Source organism: Apium graveolens, chromosome 2 (genome assembly GCF_009905375.1).
Source record: "Apium graveolens cultivar Ventura chromosome 2, ASM990537v1, whole genome shotgun sequence".
NCBI lineage: Eukaryota > Viridiplantae > Streptophyta > Magnoliopsida > Apiales > Apiaceae > Apium > Apium graveolens.
In genome coordinates, this window is record NC_133648.1 from 93,949,996 (window position 1) to 93,970,562 (window position 20,567).

At 39.7% G+C, this 20,567-nt stretch overlaps 1 non-coding gene and 1 pseudogene across 1 annotated transcript; one reads left to right on the top strand and one right to left on the bottom strand.

Moving 5' to 3' along the window:
* The window catches only part of LOC141691426 (uncharacterized), a 93,364-nt pseudogene extending 73,315 nt beyond the window's left edge, over positions 1-20,049 (bottom strand).
* On the top strand, positions 6,423-6,529 carry LOC141709305 (small nucleolar RNA R71). The gene has a single exon (XR_012569890.1). It is a non-coding gene; the product is annotated as a small nucleolar RNA R71 (small nucleolar RNA).
* Positions 20,050-20,567: the final 518 nt, after the last annotated feature.

Here is a 20,567-nt window from a genome sequence, read left to right on the forward strand (position 1 = left end):
GGAACTAGCAGAAGGAAGAAATTTTCAAATAATTTCCCCATAGAGCATAGTAGCCATGGGACTGGTGTAATTTATACACTAGAGCGCATTATCAATAAAAGGGAAAAGTTACTTCAAATTGCTTTATTTGCTTGACATGAAATTTTCATTTGAAAAACATCAGAGGCGCGCCCTATGTTGAGGCGCACCCTATCTAATAACTTCTGCTTCATAATCAAGATAAACATAGTATACAAGGATGAAAGGAATAAATGTACATGGCCAACAAAATAAGCTAAGGCAAAAGCTCCCCAAATTAAGGCGCGCCCTTGGACTGATAAGTAAGTAAAATATCGCAAAGGCATTACTGATAAGAAAAAGTACGTGTTATTTGCAACTTCGAGAAATATGGTGCGCCCTCATATCTAAAGCTACGATAAAAGGGACGTTAGATCTTAATGATACGATAACAACTTCGAGATCACGTAAAAAGAAAACACCCACAAATTGCTAAATAAATAAGTTCTGATATCAAAGGGCGCGCCTTGTGGAAACATAAGTCATAATGAACTGACAAGATTTATGGTGATATGAGGGCGCGCCATCGTGAAAATATGAGTCATGTTTTAATAAGTAACCAAGAGAAGGTCAGAGTGCCTTAACAAATTTTTATGCATACTGAGAATGATAAAATCATATTAAGTCATACGAAATGTCATGATGCAAAGTAAAAGAGTAGCAGAAAAATAAGTCGTACAACTTTGCACAGCATCAAAAGAGGGCTGGCTCCTCAGAAGTATTTAAAACTTAAGTACAAATAAAGGAAAGGACATAAATCAAGGCGCGCCTTGAGACTGGGTCTTTAGAGGAATGGTTTGAAGAGAACAGGGGATCAGCTTCAAGGCGCATCCTTGGGATTCCTCTTGAGGCGCGCCCCTCACCCTCTTCTCCTCTCAACCAAGTTCTATCCTCCTTGCCTTGATTTCACAACATTCTCCTTCTTAAATTCCACCATCTCAGCAACGGTTCTTCCCCAAACTTCTCAAAAGTATAATCAGGGTCATTGGCCACAAAACCAACCCTGTAGAAGTGGAAACATTGGAAAATGCTTCATCAGTCATTTCCCTCTTCTCATCAGGCCAGCCTAGTTTCTGCTGCTCCTCAGATACTCAATCCTCAAGTTGGCTACACCAAGCTCAGTGTGGAGAGAGGTAGCCTTTTTGTTGGCAATCTCTAGCTGAGAAGTGAGATTGGCCACATCATCCTTGAGAAAGGAGATTTCAGAGTCCTTGGCCTTGATATCCTTAGCATGCAAAAAGTCCTTGTCCTTGAGGGTGTTTCTTAGAATGTTGTTGTCACCCTGCAGTCCTCTAGGCACGCCCCCTCTTCAAGTAGCTTGTCCACCACTCGGGTGGAGTGGATGAACAATTGGCAAGATGCCTTTATAGAAGCACGAGCAGCATCTCCCAAATCCATGGCTTGCCACTATTCCACTTCTTCATCTGAAACGTGAAGGGAACCCATGGGGCCAAGAGCGTTCAAGGCAGCAGAAGAGCCTGAAGGCGCACCCTCTGCTCTATGCCTCTTAGGCGCGCCTTGTTTATCTATAAGATCGATCACGGGCCTTTTCAAGATAGGAGTGATTTGAGATGCCTGTGCTGCAGGAGCATCTTTCTTCGGCTTAGGCTTGGATTTGTCACCAGGGCGCCCCCAAAAGACTTGGGAATTCTTGGAGGAGCCATTTCTGCATAAAATAGAACATGTTAATTGAATGTGACAGTTAAGTGTGTTGAACAGAGAAATAAATAAAAGCAATTGATAAGATAACATTGATAAACCTATATAAAATGCTACGCCTAGAGTGAAAGGGAGCACCCTGAGAGGCGGGAAAGATTAACCCCATGACCAAGAATTCTATCCAGTTATGCTAATACAAAAGCTAACAAAAAAGAAGTTAGGACGCGCCAATTGTAGGAGGGCGCGCCGTTAGACTCTACAATTGTTAAACCCTGAAGGATCTTGGCCTTGAAAAGAGCTGTCATATGCTTCTTCTTCTTCTTCTTCAGTCTCTTCCTCACTATCTAGGTCGATTATACGGGAAAACAGTGGGCGCCTTTCCTAAACTTACATATTTACACTTTGTCCCTACTTGGTCAGAAAGGATTCCGACTCGCATCAGGTTAGTCCAGGTGACTAAGGTCTTTAGGTTCCACCTGTCAAGCAGCCACTCTGAGAAGGGCTTCAGCTCATTTTTTGGGCTCGCCCTTAAGTGGTTTGGCCACTGGTCTGTATAAAAAAAAGTATAAAGGTGTGAAAAGGAGCAAATAACATAGAAATAATGCAAGGAAAGAAAGAAAGGGCGCCCTTACTTGGTGACTTGTTAAATCTTATCCTTATTCTGGGAACGTCATACAAATAAAAGAAGTTTTCCTTCCAGCCTTTTTCATGGCTAAGCTTGCCAAGGAGAAACCCTTCTTGTTATGTTTCTTGTATACAACCAAGTAGTAGTACCCATGGTCAGACTTTCTCAGTTAAAGAAATAGGCAACTTCAGCCATGGAAGGTTGAGGGAAGCCCAGGTCTGTATAGAGAATAACAGGGCCAGAATAAACTTGTAGTGTTGGGAGAAAGTTGGAGTGGAGCCACGTCGTAAAGTTCTATCACTTCCCTAAGATAGGGTGTGGGGCGCCTATACCCAAAGATACCAGTTTTGGGCTGTTACCATTCTAGGAATTTTAAAGTTCCTTCCATTGTTGAAGATATGGGGCCGCATCATGCTCAAAGGGCGCGCCCATATGCCTTCCATATCATAAAACTCCATGAGCCATCCTAGTTTCTCATCTGAACAGCTGAGGACAGGCCCACACAGAAAAGCTTCCCAAGTTCCTTCCCGAAATGTTTCTTCACAGCTTCATTGCATGGTTCAAATTCATCCCAATCAAAGTCTAATTCACTGTCAGAACCTTCCCAGTGTTGGAAGGGGATTGGGAAGTTCAGGGGAGGTGGAAACTGGAAGGAGTCCTCATCAAAGAAATTTTCTTTATCACGGAGAGGTGACACACTTACCTTCAGGCGCACCCTCAGAAACAAAAGAAGTAGGCGCGCCCTGTGTTTGTTGAGGAGATGGGCTTGGGGAAACAGCCCTGTAGGATACTTAGAAGGTCCTGCACCTACGTTGACACCCCTCTCAACACCCCTATACCTATCGGCATTCAAACTCTTGAACTAGTCATCGTCATCCAGTTCTGTCCTATCTGGGGCTGGGGATCTGTCCTTTTGGACCAGCTTCTGCTTCCCGTGTCTACGAGATAAAGGAATGTGTCCGTAGAAGAACTGTCTGGAGGAGTCTGCCCATCAAGATACCCTTTTTGGAATCTTGAAGAAGGCGCGCCACCCGGTTCAGAAATTCAGGAGTATGGTGAGCATTTGGGGGCTGAGGATCGAAGTAATGTTTGGAGACGAATAGATCCCCAAATTTGTGAGAAATGCTTGAAAGGGTGAAAGGAGAGGAGCGCCCTCGTCTTCCAGCTGTCAAGAAAACCAAAAGAATTTTGAGGGCACGCCCGATACGAAAGAACGAGATACGAAGTATAAAGGAAACAGGAAAGATAGGGAGAGGTGTAAGAGAAGAATATTTCCTATGATCTATGTCAACTCCCTTCTAAGACAAGCCTTCTCATGAGAAGGCGCACCATAAAGAAAATCCTAGTCTATTCATAAGGATATGTTTTATTACAAACAGGTGCGCCCTTATTATGGTCATGTACAGATTATAAGAGGCTAAAGATAAGGCGCGTCCTAAGTTGCTGGCAGATTTTAAAGGCACAGATGGTCATGTGTAGATCGTAGTAATGGTTTTTAAGGCATAAGGGCACTAACGATTGAAATTCTCAAAAACACCAATTTAAAAGTTAAACCCAAAGATTTTGGATCTAAATCAGTAAAAATTCGAAATTACACATATATATACACAGACACATACACCATTTTATGTATATTTTCAAGAACAGTTAAGGGAGTTGAAGAGATAAAGTAGCATGCAATGTGATTTATGTGATGAAATTCAGAAAAGAAGAAGTTTACATACCTTTTCAAATGAAGAAGAGAATGATCGGAAAAAGTTGGGGAAATGGTGGCACGAGAGAGAGAATTCTGAGCAGAAGGGTAGTGCCGCCGGTGGTGGTGCTCTGAAAAGGAAAGGGGGGTAAAGTAAGAGAGAGGGTAAGAGTGAAAAGTAAAAAAAAGGATATGATTGGTATTATAGTTGAAAAAATGACAGCTGTTAAAATAAATCACGTCAATCATGTCAGGCCCGATTTTCGAATAAATAGGGGAACCGTTTAAAAATAATTCAAATTTTTGGACGCGCCCTCTTGAAGGCGCGCCTCGTATAAATTATCTCAGTAACTAGAAGTCCTGGATGCAAAATTTGGAACTTTAAGAAAGCACGCTCTATTGAAGGCGCGCCTAGTAAGATAATATTGGAGAGTTTATTTATACAGATTTTGATAAGGATGAAGAAAAAATTCCAATCCCATTTTCAATGACATATGGAATTTGGGGGGTAGTTGTCCCAAAAATTGGTATAAAACAATATTCAGATTGAGATTGATAAAATAGGCAAAATCGAAGGAGAAACGCCTAAAATCTAGGAAAAGATAAGATTGACTTTCCATAAAAAGAAGGCGCGCCCTAAGAACGCGCCCCATTGATTGAATAGCTGATTGACAGTTGTGGTTAACATGCCTTAAAGGCGCGCCCTCAAACATAATGGGGAGGCGCGTCCAATATTGAAGAGGGGGTGAGGAATTCCTGATTGGATTCTGTTCCATGGTGAGACTTAGGGCGCGCCCTGAGTGAGGAAGGCTCCTTGGACGGATTACTCCTGGACATGATTACTTTCACAGACTCATGCCTTGGCTTTACTGGACAGAGTTGGGGCAAGCCCTAAGGGTGAGTAATTTAAGGCGCACCCTATGATGTAGAATGACAAAGGAAGAGATCAAGGGCTGATGACACAGGGCGGCGCCAACATGCAGGAATGTTTTGGGCGCGCCCTTAACTTCCACTTGGCACATAATACAACTTTGACATGCTACTTGGACGAACTTTTTGGAAGATTCAAGGAAGATGGAGATTATTATTACTAACCTATTGATGCTGGTACTCTATTGAAGAACTCCTTCCTGTAGCATATCTACGGGAAAGGCGGTGTCCGTGGTCAGAGACCTCCAGGGGTATGCCTGGACTGAAGGCCTCCTCCTGTAGTCAATGGGTGTCCTCATTGGGGATGTGGGGTGAAATCTGGTGTGTGCTTTGGGAGCTCTGTTTTTGTAGTCAACGGGTGTCTTTGTTGGGAGACTTTGGAGTATCCTGCACTTTGCACCCAAAAGCTTGGGATCACTTGTTCTGCAATCTGGTAGGGGCTCCTTATCGGGGGACAAGAATGCGTCCAACATTTGGGGTGAATCACGGCTATACCTACGTCCGTGGACTAGAGAAACAGCTGGTAGCGGAGGGTTATCATTGGCCAGGGAGATGCCTAATCCGTGAAGTCTCGAAGCCACGGATGAGCCTTGGGCCTTTGTGGTTGGGCCTCATCGGCGAACATTCCTAAAGCTAGTAGAAGACGGTTTCCAGTGGGTTTTCTACTGGGCCTTGGGATAAGAAATCTAAGCCCATTAGGTTTCTTTTTCCCCAAGAACTACGTGGACTTGATCCCCTATAAATAGGGGTATGTAGGCAAATTGTAAAGGGTCAGAAGCGAGAGCGCAAAGGAGCCACCACTAACCCTAAGCAATCTCAGCCCCCAATAATCACCACCACCAAGCACTGTTCATCTTTTCCGACGAATACTGTTCATCTTTTCCGACGAATACTGTTCATCGGATCCGCCGGTTACTGTTCACATTTCCGACGAAGAACCGCCATCACAGATCTTGTTTCCGCATTCTGATTGTTGCTCCAATTGAAGTTAACACACCGCATTCTGATTGTTGCTCCAATTGAAGTTAGGATGATTGCGGTTGTTTGGATGATAAGTGGCTGGAACTGGTTGCTGCGACCTCTGAAAGTTGCTCACAAATTGAGCTGATTCACTAGAAATAACACAATACTCAGTTTCATGTGCACCTGCACAAAGCTCACAAAGACTTGTGATCTGATTAACTCCATTAAATTGCCAAAGAATCCATCTTCATCGTTAAAGCCTTAAGCTGAGCAGCTATAGCAGTAGCTGCATCCACCTTCAGAATTCCTGCAACCTTTCCTTGAGGTGGTCTCTAAGAAGGGTTCTGGTACTCATTAGCAGCCATCAGTTTAATTAACTCATAAGCTTCATCGTAACTCTTAGCCCATAACGCTCCACCTGATGCTGCATCGAGCATGGGTCTAGAATGTACTCCTAAACCATTATAAAAGTAATTGATAATCATCCAGTCAGGCATCCCATGATGAGGACACTTCCTAAGCATCTCCTTATAACACTCTCAAGCTTCACATAAAGGCTCTCCCGATTGCTGCGCAAATTGAGTAAGAGCGTTCTTGATTGCAGCTGTCTTTGCCATAGGGAAGAATTTAGTAAGAAACTTTTGAGCATGATCTTCCCAAGTAGTAATAGAGCCTGGTGGTAGAGAATGCAACCAACACTTAGCTTTATCCCTCAGAGAGAATGGGAAAAGCCTCAACTTAACAACATCTTCAGAAACATTGTTGAATTTGAAAGTGTCGCAGATCTCGATGAAATCTCTAATGTGCATGTTGGGATCTTCCGTTGGAGAACCCTAAACTGGACTGAATTCTGCACCATCTGAATCGTGCTAGCCTTGATTTCAAAAGTATTAGCCGTGATGGCTGGTCTGACAATGCTAGACTGAATGTCATTGATCTTCGGTTGAGAGTAATTCATCAAAGCTTTCAGATTTGTTGCTTGATCTCCTATTAAAATAATCGCTTCTTCTTCCACTTTCTCAACTTCTGCAAGAACTTCTTCCTCCGCTTTATCCAGTGTTCTCTTGCGAGATCGAGAACACGTTAGCATAAACGCTCTCTAGAGTACCTAAAACACAAACAAGCAAACAAGTAAAATATCCGAGTCACTGAACTTTAACGACCACTGATTTTAAGCACATAAACTAAAAAAATTAACACTGAGTCCCCGACAGCGGTGTCAAAAACTTGTTAGGACTAAAACCCGCGTTAAATTATACGCAAGTATACGTGTTTGTAAGTAATATAGAATACTTTCTAGTTCGTTCCCACACAGACTCGTTTTAGGTTAACTTAAGATTATGCACCTATGCAATAATGGTATGGCTATTTCTCAATGCTAAGACCATAACAAATTGGGTTGTTTATAATTAAGATTAAACTAAAATGCAAATTAACTAAGAGATTAAAAGTGATTGATTTACTATATGAGACAAACTTGGGATTCTAACTTCATTAAATACTTTATTCAAAGTCATTGTTCTTAACCTTTACATGCAATGGTGATATTAACTAATCAGATAATTTGAAACTAGTAAATGCCAACTTTCGTTGTACGATTACACTACTACTAGACATCCACAAAAGAGATAGAAGCTGTATAGACACCAATTATGTTGAGACCCTATATGTCTAAAAAAATTGACAACTTAAAGGTTTAAGGTGCAAGTTATCTATCGTGATTACATAGGGCAAGTAAGGTGGTTAAAATTACCTACGAATCATGCATAACAAATACATGAACCTATGCTAGCATGGCAAGTTCTAAACCCCTATATTCACTGTCGCTTCAATAGAGATTAACATGCTATCTTATAAGTTCGCGACACTCATAAGACGAATACGCACAACCAATACTAGGATATCATACAATCACCACACACTTAGGTATCAAAACAATTAACTAAATAAATACATAAGTAAATCCATTAGAACCCCATGATAACGATTAGTTCATAACCGAACTCATCATCACCATGGGTTCTGATGAAAGCATGGTAAATAAACTAAGTCTTTATAACTGAATAATAATAGAAAAGTATGTTAACAAGAGTATTAGGTTCAAACAACAAACAAAACAAGTATCCAAGATTACAACTTAAGCAAAGAATCACAAGCAAAAACTAGATCTTCTTCTCCTTCATTGAATTTGTGCTATTAGGTCTTCTCTCTGCTCTCTCTCCTTGCTCCTATATATCAAAAACGTCTTTTTGGAGTCTTAATACCAGCCCATTCAATCAGGAGTCCATCAAATCAGTCTTCCAATAGAACTAGAAATCTAAAAAATCGACCTAGTGCGGCCGCCTTGAGATCCCGCACGGCCGCCCTGGGTTTCTGCTAAGTGAGCGCGACCGCCATAGAGACTGGATCGGCCGGCCTGAGCTTCTAGAAAAACTTATTTTTTCTGCCTTCTTGACTTCACTTGCTGGTTTCTTGTGCACATTCGACCGAGGCTCCATCCTAACACTCTTCTAAGCGTAAAACATGTAAAATCCAGTCCTCCTTTCAATTATGCCCTGAAATGCAAAACACTACGAAAACACATCAAAAACACAAACAACTTGAGTACAAAACATCATTTCAAGCCTTTACGAACGTTCTAAGTGGATATAAATGCCATTTAAAAAAACTTATATCTAGCTAAAGCAATAAATCATGTTCAACAAATATTCAAACACAAATTTAAGATCATCTAAAGTATCATGAACAAGTAAAACATCATTCCTAGAAAACCAGTTCACCATTATCTATGTGACTTTATTATGCTTGTGATTGTGTTAGATATTTGAACACTAAGATCTTAATATGCATTAAATAATGAGAACTAAATACTGCAGTGGTTAAAGAATTTGAAACCTGATATTTGTGAGTTGGATCCACTTCAGAGATTGCTATAAAAACAAGATATTCATGATCTTACTTCTCATCATCTGATCCATCCCAACTCTTTCCTTAAGAAATTATAAGTTCAACTTGGATACTTTCTTAAGAAAATATTCCACCTTTGTATTGGCATATCAACTAAGTCCTTACTCATCATTGTTTGTCAAGGTTCTTGTTTTGTTATAATAAAACTCCTGATAGTTATTTGTAACATATATCTTGTCAGAACTTTAACTATCAAATCTTGTTCTATCCCCATTTCAGGCTTGTAACCACCTCTTGAACCGAATCCTTAAGAGTCACTGCTTCGGAATAGATAGGCTTGATCCTTGGATGTAGCTATGCACTACTTCTGAATCTGATGCGACTAAACTTCGCCGACATGTGATATGGCGCCCCAAAATCCGGGGTCAGGAATCTCGGAGGCCACGCCATCTAAACTACTGCAAACCACATACCTCACACTACAATATTTAAATACTCACACTTTACAACCCCACACTTATCACACACACACTCTTACAAGTTATTGTCTTGGAAACGAACCATTCATAGCTAGAGTAATTCAACCATAAAGTGATAATTATAACAAACCAAAAGTAATTAAATCTTACCGGGGAGTAACCTTTAAGTAAGGCTAGTCCGTCGGTCAAATATATGTTTCTTATTTATTACCTTACATAACAAAACAATCTACGGAATAGCTGGCCATTTCCTACCCGTTTCCTGGCCGTGGTTCTCATGGTAGGCATCTTGATTCACTGTTGTGTTGTGTCAATTTAAGAAAACAAGTGTGAGCTATAATGCCCAGCATAATAATGTACAGTATGAAAATGACTGTATGATAACTTACGTAAAACATCATATATGATACTTATGTTATATTCGAAATTATTTTTCCCTTGGTGATACACACCTACTATGAAAACAATTCTTTCGGGGATTTTATTATCCTGCGAATACCTTAATAGTAAATCTAGCACCTAGGCTTGGGTTACGGTATTGCATCACAATTCGAATTGGAAGAATTAGGACACCTGTTGGAGCCACCGCATACGATGGTCAGTCGTAATACGATAATAGTAACCTTTTCTACTAGTAGAAGGACGACACCTTCGTATCCTGGTTATCACCCTTGCCACATTCGGGCTACGTGTCCCATTTTTGGGTATACACATACTTCACATGTTCCTGAGTACATAGAGTACCTTCGCCTGCGGTACCATTGGTAGTCCATCTAGCACACATAGTACCAGAGTCTACCCCTCCCTTGTCCTTTTTAAAAAGAATTCTATCATATCTCGAGAACTCGAACCACATCGAAGTTCCCCAAGCGTTTTGCTTGTTGATAGAAACAGATTGTCTTACTAAGATATAAATATATATATATATATATATACGTACTTCCGAAATTTTCGGAGGAAGTACTAAGGATGTTAGTTGACTGTTGTCAACAGATAATTAAATAAGGGGGAAAAGTTTCTCCTTGAAACTATATTCATAATATTAAATAAGTCGGGATAATATTCTCCGACGATCTGAAATAATTCGAATAATTTTCGAAAATCAGAAAGTAATTTAAATCCGGTTCTATGATTTTTAAATCATAAATAAACCCTTTAATAAATAGTAAATAATTAAATCATAATCGATAAATAATTAAACCTCGAAGGAGTTTACTTATAAAAGAATAAATAATATTCCTCAGCTAATTTATGTTTAATACATTAATAACTTTAATATTTAATCAAGATTGAAGTAAATATTTAATGGAGAATACTTCTCCCTAATAAGTGAATAGTAAGTAAATATTTCTTGTCCAAATGATAAAGTATAGTTGAGGGAATACGATCTTTGGAAATCGTTTTAATAAAAGCTCGAGGTGTTTAATATTGGTAAGTGGACGTCGAGTCCCTTTAAAACGTACTACTATGGACTTGTAATCGTCCTATAATATCACCGAAATGATTCCCGGATTTTTATCTTGAAATCCCGACCGACTCACGGTCTTATTATAATGCATTACGCTTATAGCGGAATTAAACATTTCACGATATATACTTATCGTACAACAACGCTATATCATGCAAAAATTCAATAACTACGTATCATGGCAAACATGGTACTTATGCAATGATAATAAAAAAACCAGTCACAACACAACAGTAAATGGAATTGGTTTCGTAAAATTACCTGGGTATCTCGAGGTGGAGGATGCTCTAGGTTCCGCTCGGAAATCTATAATCATAAACACAATTTATTTTGTTAGGTTTTGTTCTAATTTACGGCGACTCGCACTCATGCGCTACTTATTATGCACCCTCTCAACTTATATTACCCTTATTATTCCTTTAAGTTCTTATTCACATCATGGTTGCTTCATTTTTTCTAAGTATCTTAGGTTCATTTTCATTTTCGCCGTCGGCTCCGCTTATGGATTTTACGGTTTCTAATCGCGCGGTCTCGGCTCCGATATTTTTATAAAATTGAAAAATCATTATTTTTACTTGAATTTTTTATGGCAGTTAGGAAACTCAAAATAATACTCTCTGTAATGCTTTGCTTAATGCTTTGCTTCCTATACGGGATATTCAACAACAAATTGATTTAATTCCAGGGGTGTATTTACTGAATTTGCCATACTACCATATGAGTCCCAAGGAGAATAAGATTTTTAGAGATCAAATTGAAGATTTACTAAAAAAAGGATTTATTCGGGAGAGCATGAGTCCTTGTGTTTTTCCTGTCCTTCTTGTTTCTAAAAAAGATAACAAGTGGCGTATGTGTGTTGATAGCAGTGCTATTAATAAGTCAACGATTAAGTATTATTTCCCTATTCCTCGATTGGAAGACATGCTTGATGAGTTAGCTGGTTCAAAATTCTTTACTAAGATTGATCTATGTAGTGGGTATCGTCAAATCCGTATTCGGCCAGGAGATGAGTGGAAGACAACTTTTAAAAGAAAGGATGGGTTGTTTGAGTGGTTGATGTTGCCTTTTGGGATGTCTAATGCCCCAGCTACTTTTATGAGGTTGATGAATCAGGTACTTCATCCATTCATTGGTCTTTTTGTAGTGGTATACTTCGATGATATTCTTATCTATAGTAAAAACAGAGAAGATCACTTAGAGCACCTTAAACAAGTGTTACAGGTTCTTGAAGAGATTAAGCTATACATTAACTTCAAAAAGTGTACATTTTGCACCAGCAAATTGTTGTTTCTGGGATTCCTTATGGGAGAAGATGGTATTCAAGCTGATGAATATAAGGTTAAAGCAGTTCGAGACTGGCTTGTTCCTAAATCTGGTACCGAGGTACGAAATTTTCATGGTTTAGCTACTTTCTACATGAGATTTTAAGAGATTTCAGTACTATTACTCCTCCTTTCACTGAATTTTTGAAGAAATGAAACTTTTGTTGGGGACTTGAACAAGAGTAAAGGAGTGGGATTTGGTTTTGCCTCAGGTGGAATTTGCTTACAATAGCGTTGTTCATTCTGCAACAGGAAAGCCACCTTTTTCTATAGTATATAATTATGTTCCCAATCATATAGTTGATTTAGTGAGCAATTAGCAATATAATAGGGAGACTGAAAATAAGCTTAAACAAAGGTCTTATATGCTGGAAAACTGTTAGGACAAAAAAATGCGCTAAATTACACGCAAGTATATGTGTTCGCAAGTAATATAGAATACTTTCTAGTTCGTTCCCATAAAGACTCATTTTAGGTTTACTTAAGATTATGAAACTATGCAACAATGGTATGGCTATCGCTCAATGCTAAGATAATAACAAATTGGGTTGTTTATGACTAAAATTAAACTAAAATGGAAATTAACTAAAAGATTAAAAGTAATTGATTTACTATATGAGACAAAAATGAGATTCTAACTTCATTAAATACTTCATTCAAAGTCATTGTTCTTAACCTTAACATGCAATGGTGATGATAACTAATTAGATAACACGAAACTAGTAAACGCCAACTTTTGTTGTACGATTACCCTACTACCAGACATCCACAAAAGAGATAGAAGCTGAATAAAAACCAATTATGTTGAGACCCTATATGTCTATAGAATTTGACAACATAAAGGTTTAATGTGCAAGTTATCTATCGTGATTACATATGGAAAGTAAGATGGTTAAAATTACCTACGAATTATGCATAACAAATACATGAACCTATGCTAGCATGATAAGTTCTAAACCCCTATGTTCACTTTCTCTTCAATAGAGATTACCATGCTATCTTATAAGTACGCGACGCTCATAAGAAGAATACGCACAACCAATACTAGTATATCATACAATCACCACACACTTAGGTATCAAAACAATTAACTAAAGAAATCCATAAGTAAATCCGTTGGAACCCCACGATAACGATTACTTCATAACCGAACTCATCATCACCGCGGGTTCCGATGAAAGCATGGTAAATAAAGTAAGTCTTTATAACTGAATAATAATAGAAAAGTACGTTAATAAGAGTATTAGGTTCAAAAAAAAACAAGCATCTAAGATTACAACTTAAGCAAAGAATCACAAGTAAAAACTAGATCTTCTTCTCCTTCATTGAATTTGTGCTATTAGGTCTTCTCTCTGCTCTCTCCTTGCTCCCGTATATCAAAAACGTCTTTTTGGAGTCTTTAAATACCAGCCCATCGAATCAAAAGTCCAGCAAATCAGTCTTCCAATAGAATCAGGAATCTGAAAAATCGACCTAGTGCGGCCGCCCTGAGATCCCGCGCGGCCGCCCTGGGTTTCTGCTAAGTGGGCGTGGCCGCCCTGAAGACTGGCGCGGTCGCCCTGAGTTTTCTGGAAAAACTTACTTTTTCTGCTTTCTTGACTTCACTTGCTGGTTTCTTTTGCACATTCCACCGAGGCTCCATCCTAACACTCTTTTAAGCATAAAATATGTAAAATCCAGTCCTCCTTTCGATTATGACCTGAAATGTAAAATACTACGAAAACACATTAAAAACACAAACAACTTGAGTACAAAACACCAATTTGAGCCTTTACGAAGCATTTTAAGTAGATATAAATGCCACTTAACCCACCCCCAAACTTGAATCGATGCTTGTCCTCAACCATAAACAGACTCAAAAAGAAGAAATAAAAATGCATGAATGCAACTATAATGAATGCAAGGATCCCCTCATAATAACTAAACCAATCAATAAGCAACATCTCAATGAATGCAATTATTCGCATAAAGTTCAATCAAATCTCACAAACCAACTCACAAGCCAGAAACGTGCGTGTGTGCATTTTGCTTAACAGATGTACTCTCAAAACTAGATCAATAATCCTAACTCACCACTCATCAAGACAATCACAAGGTTATAAATAGAATAAACGATAAACTCAAAATGACTGACAACACTTCATTTTTTTATCAGAGTTATACAAGGATTTATGCTTTTATTGCTAACACAAAATAAAACACATATATGTTTGATCGTGCAATTAGTGAGGTCCACAAAAGACTTATGCAATAATACCCATGTAGCGAGCGTTAGGTTAGCGGATCCCATACTATAAAAGCTTTAGGTCACTAAGCACAAAGTCCCCCAGAACTTAATAACTCGAGTATTAAAAAGCCCACTCGTGATCAATTATGCATAACACATATTTTTTTTCTTTTTTTTTTTCTTTTTTTTCACAATATCTGAACGATTGTGTTTCGCTCCATCTCGCTCAACCCTATACTACTCATATAAATATGAGCCGGCTACTAGCCATTTGACGCCTAGCCACAACTAGCATTGATATCCAAGTTTTTCTCCATTTTTTAAAAAATCCATGCTATTTTCCACTAAGAGAATATCATAAATTCTACATATAAACAAGTGATTAAACCTCGACAAACAAAGAAATCATGATCATGATCTAGCACTCAAGCAACCTATAAGACTTAGGGAAAATTTCTTGTTTCCAGCATGCAAATCAATTCGTTAGGACTTAACATTCCTCCATACGACATCGCTACACTCAAATCATTATCACAAATTAATCGAAAAAGCAGCCTAAGGGATCATGATAAAATGTCAATGCAACTATATGCATCATACTAACATGATAACAAATACGTAAAAATAAAAACAAATAACTACATGACAAATATGCAAACTATATGAACTAAACTATCATGAATATGCAAACTATATGGACGCACACAAAAATATTCCTTACCTACCACCCCCAAACTTAAAAATTTCACTGTCCTCAGTGAAGGTAATAGCAAGGAATCAAGTCATACCTGCTCGGAATCAGAATGATCATCACCCTCCGTGGGTAGAGTGTCAGGAGGCGGGTACACAAAATCCTCTCCAAAAACTGGCCACTGTATGTCAACACCCGTGGCTCTAAAAGTTGTACTCAATGCCTGAGTAAGATCCTGTGAAAACCTGCTATGGATGTCATATATCGCATCCATCAGCCTCATCAAACGCCTATACTGCATCGAGCCCAAACCAACACTATCCTCTGCCTGCTGCTGCTACTGCTGCGAAGAACTAGGATCCCCCATCTGATGTCTCCACGCTGCTCTGCGTGCCTGAGTCGCACCACCAGCATAAGTCTGATCGGATGGCTGCCCACCTGGCAAATGATCATAGGAGTAGCCAAGTCCTTTCTCGTTAGCCTTCCCACCAAATAACTCATGCATCACTGCGATCATAGAACTGTCGATGGGGGCGCTCGGTAACTGAAGCTACTTATGTGCGGGCCAATGAACTACTGCCGCAACACAAAGCTTGGTCACAATCGAGGCATAAGGGATAGACCCCGTAGTGTTTCCCCGAAAAAAATGCAAAATACCCTGATGAATAATGGAACCAAGATCCACATAAACTCCCTGCACAATCCCCCATAACAACTTCGCCCGATCCACAGTCACATCATGCACATGAGAAGAAGGTATGATATTCGCACAAATAAAAGCGTTCCAAGCACGATAAAACCTGTTCATGCATGAGGCAGGGAAATTGAGATACTCGTTCGATCCCCTCATGAACTTCCAATGTGTATTAGGGACACACAGAGTAGCCACAATCAAATCCAAATCAAAGTTCTCCCCCGTCTTATTAACCCACTACTCCTGAGTAGGTTGTCTCTCGGGCTGGTTTATAACCCTACGAATAGCTTCCGGGCTGTAGTCCACCATCAACCCACGCATCACCATAGACCCATTCTTATCAGCTTTTACATTTGTATAAAACTCACGAACGATACTCATAGGCACAACCGATGGTGCCTCACAGAAAAAAAACCCATCCCATCTCCAAGATCATCTCGAGAAGCTTACCATCCTTACCTGAAGGTAGAAAACCCCTCTCCTTGGCTATCTGCTTAGTCAACAACCTTGCGTACTCCGCTTCAGCCTCCAGAGTAACAAATCATGGTCTCATACCCCCAACACTCGAAGAATAAGTAGTGGCGGGGTTAGTGCTGCTACTTACTTGAGTGCGGGCTCTCTTTGGTTCCCTTTTAATTGATAAAGTGAGAAAAGAGAGGTGTGTAGAGATATTTAAGGTTTGAGAAAATAAAAGTATGGTGGGGATGGATGTATGGAGATGTATGTATATATAGACAGAGTTAAAATGAGATTAGGGTTATGGGATATGATTGTGGGTTAGTGGGGCTAATGGGTAGAGTTTAGAATTGATTAGGAGAAGGATTTAGGGTAGTGGAGGCAGTGAATTTCGGCTGGGGTTTTATTTTTGTTTTGAATTTTTGAATTTTCTTCTTTTTTTACAGGTCCATGGCCTTAGCACGGCCGCCCCGCTTGGGAGTGTGGGCGTGCCGTGTTTCTGGAGTTTCAGCGCGGCCGCCCCGCATTTCAGCGCGGGCGCACCGTGCTCCTAGAAAAAGTCCATGTTTTTCTGTTTTTCCGAATTTTTTGTGTTTTCTTCTGGTTTTTCTTCCTTCTATCTTCTAATAATATACAACAAACATGGGTTGCCTCCCAAGAAGTGCTTGGTTTACATCACTAGCTTGACGTAGAATTCCGAGATCAAATTGACAATAAAATGGCACTAACCACCTCACGGTTTGCCATATCTCCATAGTAATAATGCTTCAAATGCTGTCCATTCACCTTGAATGCCTGGCCTGGATCATTCTCAAAAATTTCCACCGCTCCATGTGGAAACACAGTGTTTACAACAAACGGCCCTGACCATCTCAACTTTAATTTTCCAGGAAAAAGATGGAGACGAGAGTTGAACAAAAGAACTTGTTGCCCCGGCACAAAGGATTTGAGCACTAAACCCCTATCGTGCCACCTCTTGACTTTCTCCTTATATATTTTGTTGTTCTCATATGCTTGAATTCGGAACTCGTCGAGTTCATTCAATTGAAGCATCTTTTTTTTACCAGCTACAGTCAAATCAAGGTTCAGTTTCTTCAAAGCCCAATATGCCTTGTGCTCTAGCTAACATGCAAATGACATCCTTTACCATAAACAGCTGAAACGGTGACATGCCTAGAGGAGTCTTGAATGCCGTTCGATAAGCCAAACAGCTTCATCCAGCTTTAAAGACCAATCCTTTCTTGATGGATATACTACTTTCTCTAGAATACGCTTGATCTCTCTATTAGATGCCTCAGCTTGACTATTAGTCTGAGGATGGTAGGATGTAGCAATGTGATGATTCAAATTATATCTTTGCCTCAGAGCAGTGAAATGGCGATTGCAGAAATGCGATCCCTCGTCACTGATTATGACTCTTGGAGTTCCAAATCTTGTAAAAATCTTCTTGTGAAGAAAATTAAGCACTACCTTAGCATCATTCATCGGCAAAGCTTTAACTTCCACCCATTTTGATACATAATCAACCGCCAACAAGATATACTGATTATTGCAAGATGAGATAAATGACCCCATGAAATCAATTCCCCAAACATCAATGTCCTTAACCTCGAGAAGCACATTAAGAGGCATCTCATCCTTCTTTGACATATTACCAACACGTTGATAGCGATCACACTTCAAAACAAAAGGATGCGCATCCTTAAACAATGTAGGCCAGAAGAATACTGCTTGAAGAATACGAGCTGCTGTCTTTTCTCCACCATAATGGCCTCTATAGACAGTTGAATGACAGTCTCGTAAGATAACCCCCGTCTCGCTGTACGGAATACATCTCCTGATGATTTGGTCAGCTCCTTGCCGAAACAAAACGGCTCATCCCACATGTACCATTTCACCTCATGAAGAAACTTCTTCCTTTGAGCAGAAGTCAAGTCTAGAGGTATAATGTTTCTCACAAGATAGCTCACAATGTCTCCGAACCACGGTTCTTTTTCTTGCACCCCAAACAACTGCTCATCGGGAAAAGACTCATTTATCAATGTCTTATCATGTGAAGCTATACTTGGATCTTCTAACCGAGAGAGATGATCTCCAACTTGATTCTCAGTACCTTTTCTACCCTTGATCTCCAGTTCAAACTCCTGTAGTAAAAGAACCCATCGAATTAATTAAGGATTCGAGTCCTTTTTCGAGACGAGATAGCGAATTGCAGCGTGATCAGTAAAGACTGTCACTTTCGTCCCAAGCAAATAAGTTCGAAACTTCTCAAAACAGTAGACATTGGCCAATAACTCTTTCTCAGTTGTGGTACAGTTCAGTTGATCACCATTGAGGGTCTTACTAGTGTAGTAGACCACATGAAATATATTGTTCTTCCTTTTCCCAAGAACCACTTCAACTGCATAGTCATTCGCATCACACATCATTTCAAAAGGCTCATTCCAATTAGGTGTAGTTATGACAGGTGCCGTGATCAAGCTCTTCTTTAAGCTTTCAAAAGCAGCTCAACACTCATCATCAAACTTGAAAGAAACATGTTTCTCTAATAGATTGCATAATGGTTTAAATATTTTAGAGAAATCCTTGATGAATCGCCGATAGAAATTCGCATGACCAAGAAAACTGCGGATCCCCTTAACAGAAATTGGTGGAGGAAGGTTTTCAATGACCCCCACCTTGGCTTTGTCCACCTCAAGACCTTTACTAGAGACCTTGTGCCCCAGAATGATGCCATGTTGCACCATAAAATGATATTTCTCCCTGTTAAGAACCAGATTGGTCTCAATACACCTTTTAAGAACTACACCATGATTTTTTAAGCACTCGTTGAAAGAATCCCCGAACACAGAAAAATCGTCCATGAACACCTTCACATTCTGACCAGTCATGTCAGAGAAAATGGCCATCATGCATCTCTGAAATTTGGAAGGTGCACCACATAACCCAAAAGAATCTCTTCTGAAGGCAAAAGTACTAAATGGACAAGTGAAGGTAGTCTTTTCCTGATCTTCTAGAGTAATCCAAATCTGATTATAGCCCGAATAGCCATCCAGAAGAGAGTAGTATTCATGCCCAACCAACTTGTCAAGCATCTGATCAATAAAAGGAAGAGGGAAGTGATCTATCCTCGTGGCTTTGTTTAACTTCCTGTAATCCATGCAAACTCTCCACCCCGTGACTGTTCAAGTAGGGATGAGCTCATTCTTTTCATTAGCAACCACGGTGATGCCTCCTTTCTTTGGCACACATTGAATTGGACTCACCCAAGAACTGTCAGAAATAGGATAAATGATCCATGCATCTAGCCTCTTGAGAATTTCTTTCTTTACAACCTCCTTCATGATAGGATTTAGCCTTCCCTGTTGCTCAACAGTCGGCTTACTTCCTTAATCTAGCAATATTTTATGCATGCAATAAGAAGGGCTGATTCCTTTGATATCTGCTATAGTCCATCCAATTGCCGACTTGAACTCTCTCATAATTCTCAACAGCTTTTCCTCATCACTACCTGAAAGGTCAGATGCAATAATAGCAGGCAAAGTAGATGCATCACCTAAAAACGCATACCTCAAGTGTTCAGGAAAAGGCTTAAGCTCGAGTGTAGGAGCTTCCTTAATAGATTTCTTGAGACACCCCTCAACATTTTTGAGTTCTGAAGATCTAAGAGATTCAAAAGGCATATCCAACCTTCGCTTCCAAGGAGAAGCATTTAAATACTGCAATTGCTCATCACCTTCATCATCTTCACTATTTGAATTCCCCATCAAGGCTTTCTTTAAGGCATTAGACCTTAATATTCGATCAAGTTCCGAAGTAACCATGGAATCGACCAATTCCACTTTTAAGCACTTCTCTTTATCAGTAGGTAATTTCATGGCATTGAAAACATTAAAGGTTACATCCTGATCCAGTACTCGCATAGTAAGCTCACCCTTCTGCACATCAATCAAGGTTCGGCCAGTAGCCAAGAATGGTCTTCCCAAGATTATGGGAATCTTCTTATCCTCCTCGAAATCAAGAATTACAAAGTCAGCTGGAAAGATGAGTTTGTCCACTTTGACCAAGACATCCTCCGCAATGCCTAGTGGATATGTAATAAACGATCGACCAACTGCAAGGACATATATATAGGCTTTGGATTAGGTAATCCCAACTAATTGAAGATAGACAAAGGCATCAGATTGATGCTAGCTCCCAAATCACATAAACACTTGTCGAATAGCAATTTTCCGATGGTGCAAGGAATAGTGAAGCTTCCAAGATCGTTAAGCTTTGGAGGCAACTTCTGTTGCAGAACAGTACTGTATTCCTCCGTAATAGCAACAATCTCTAAGTCATCGAGCTTCTTTTTCCGAGAGAGAATACCTTTCATAAATTTCACATAGCTTGGCAT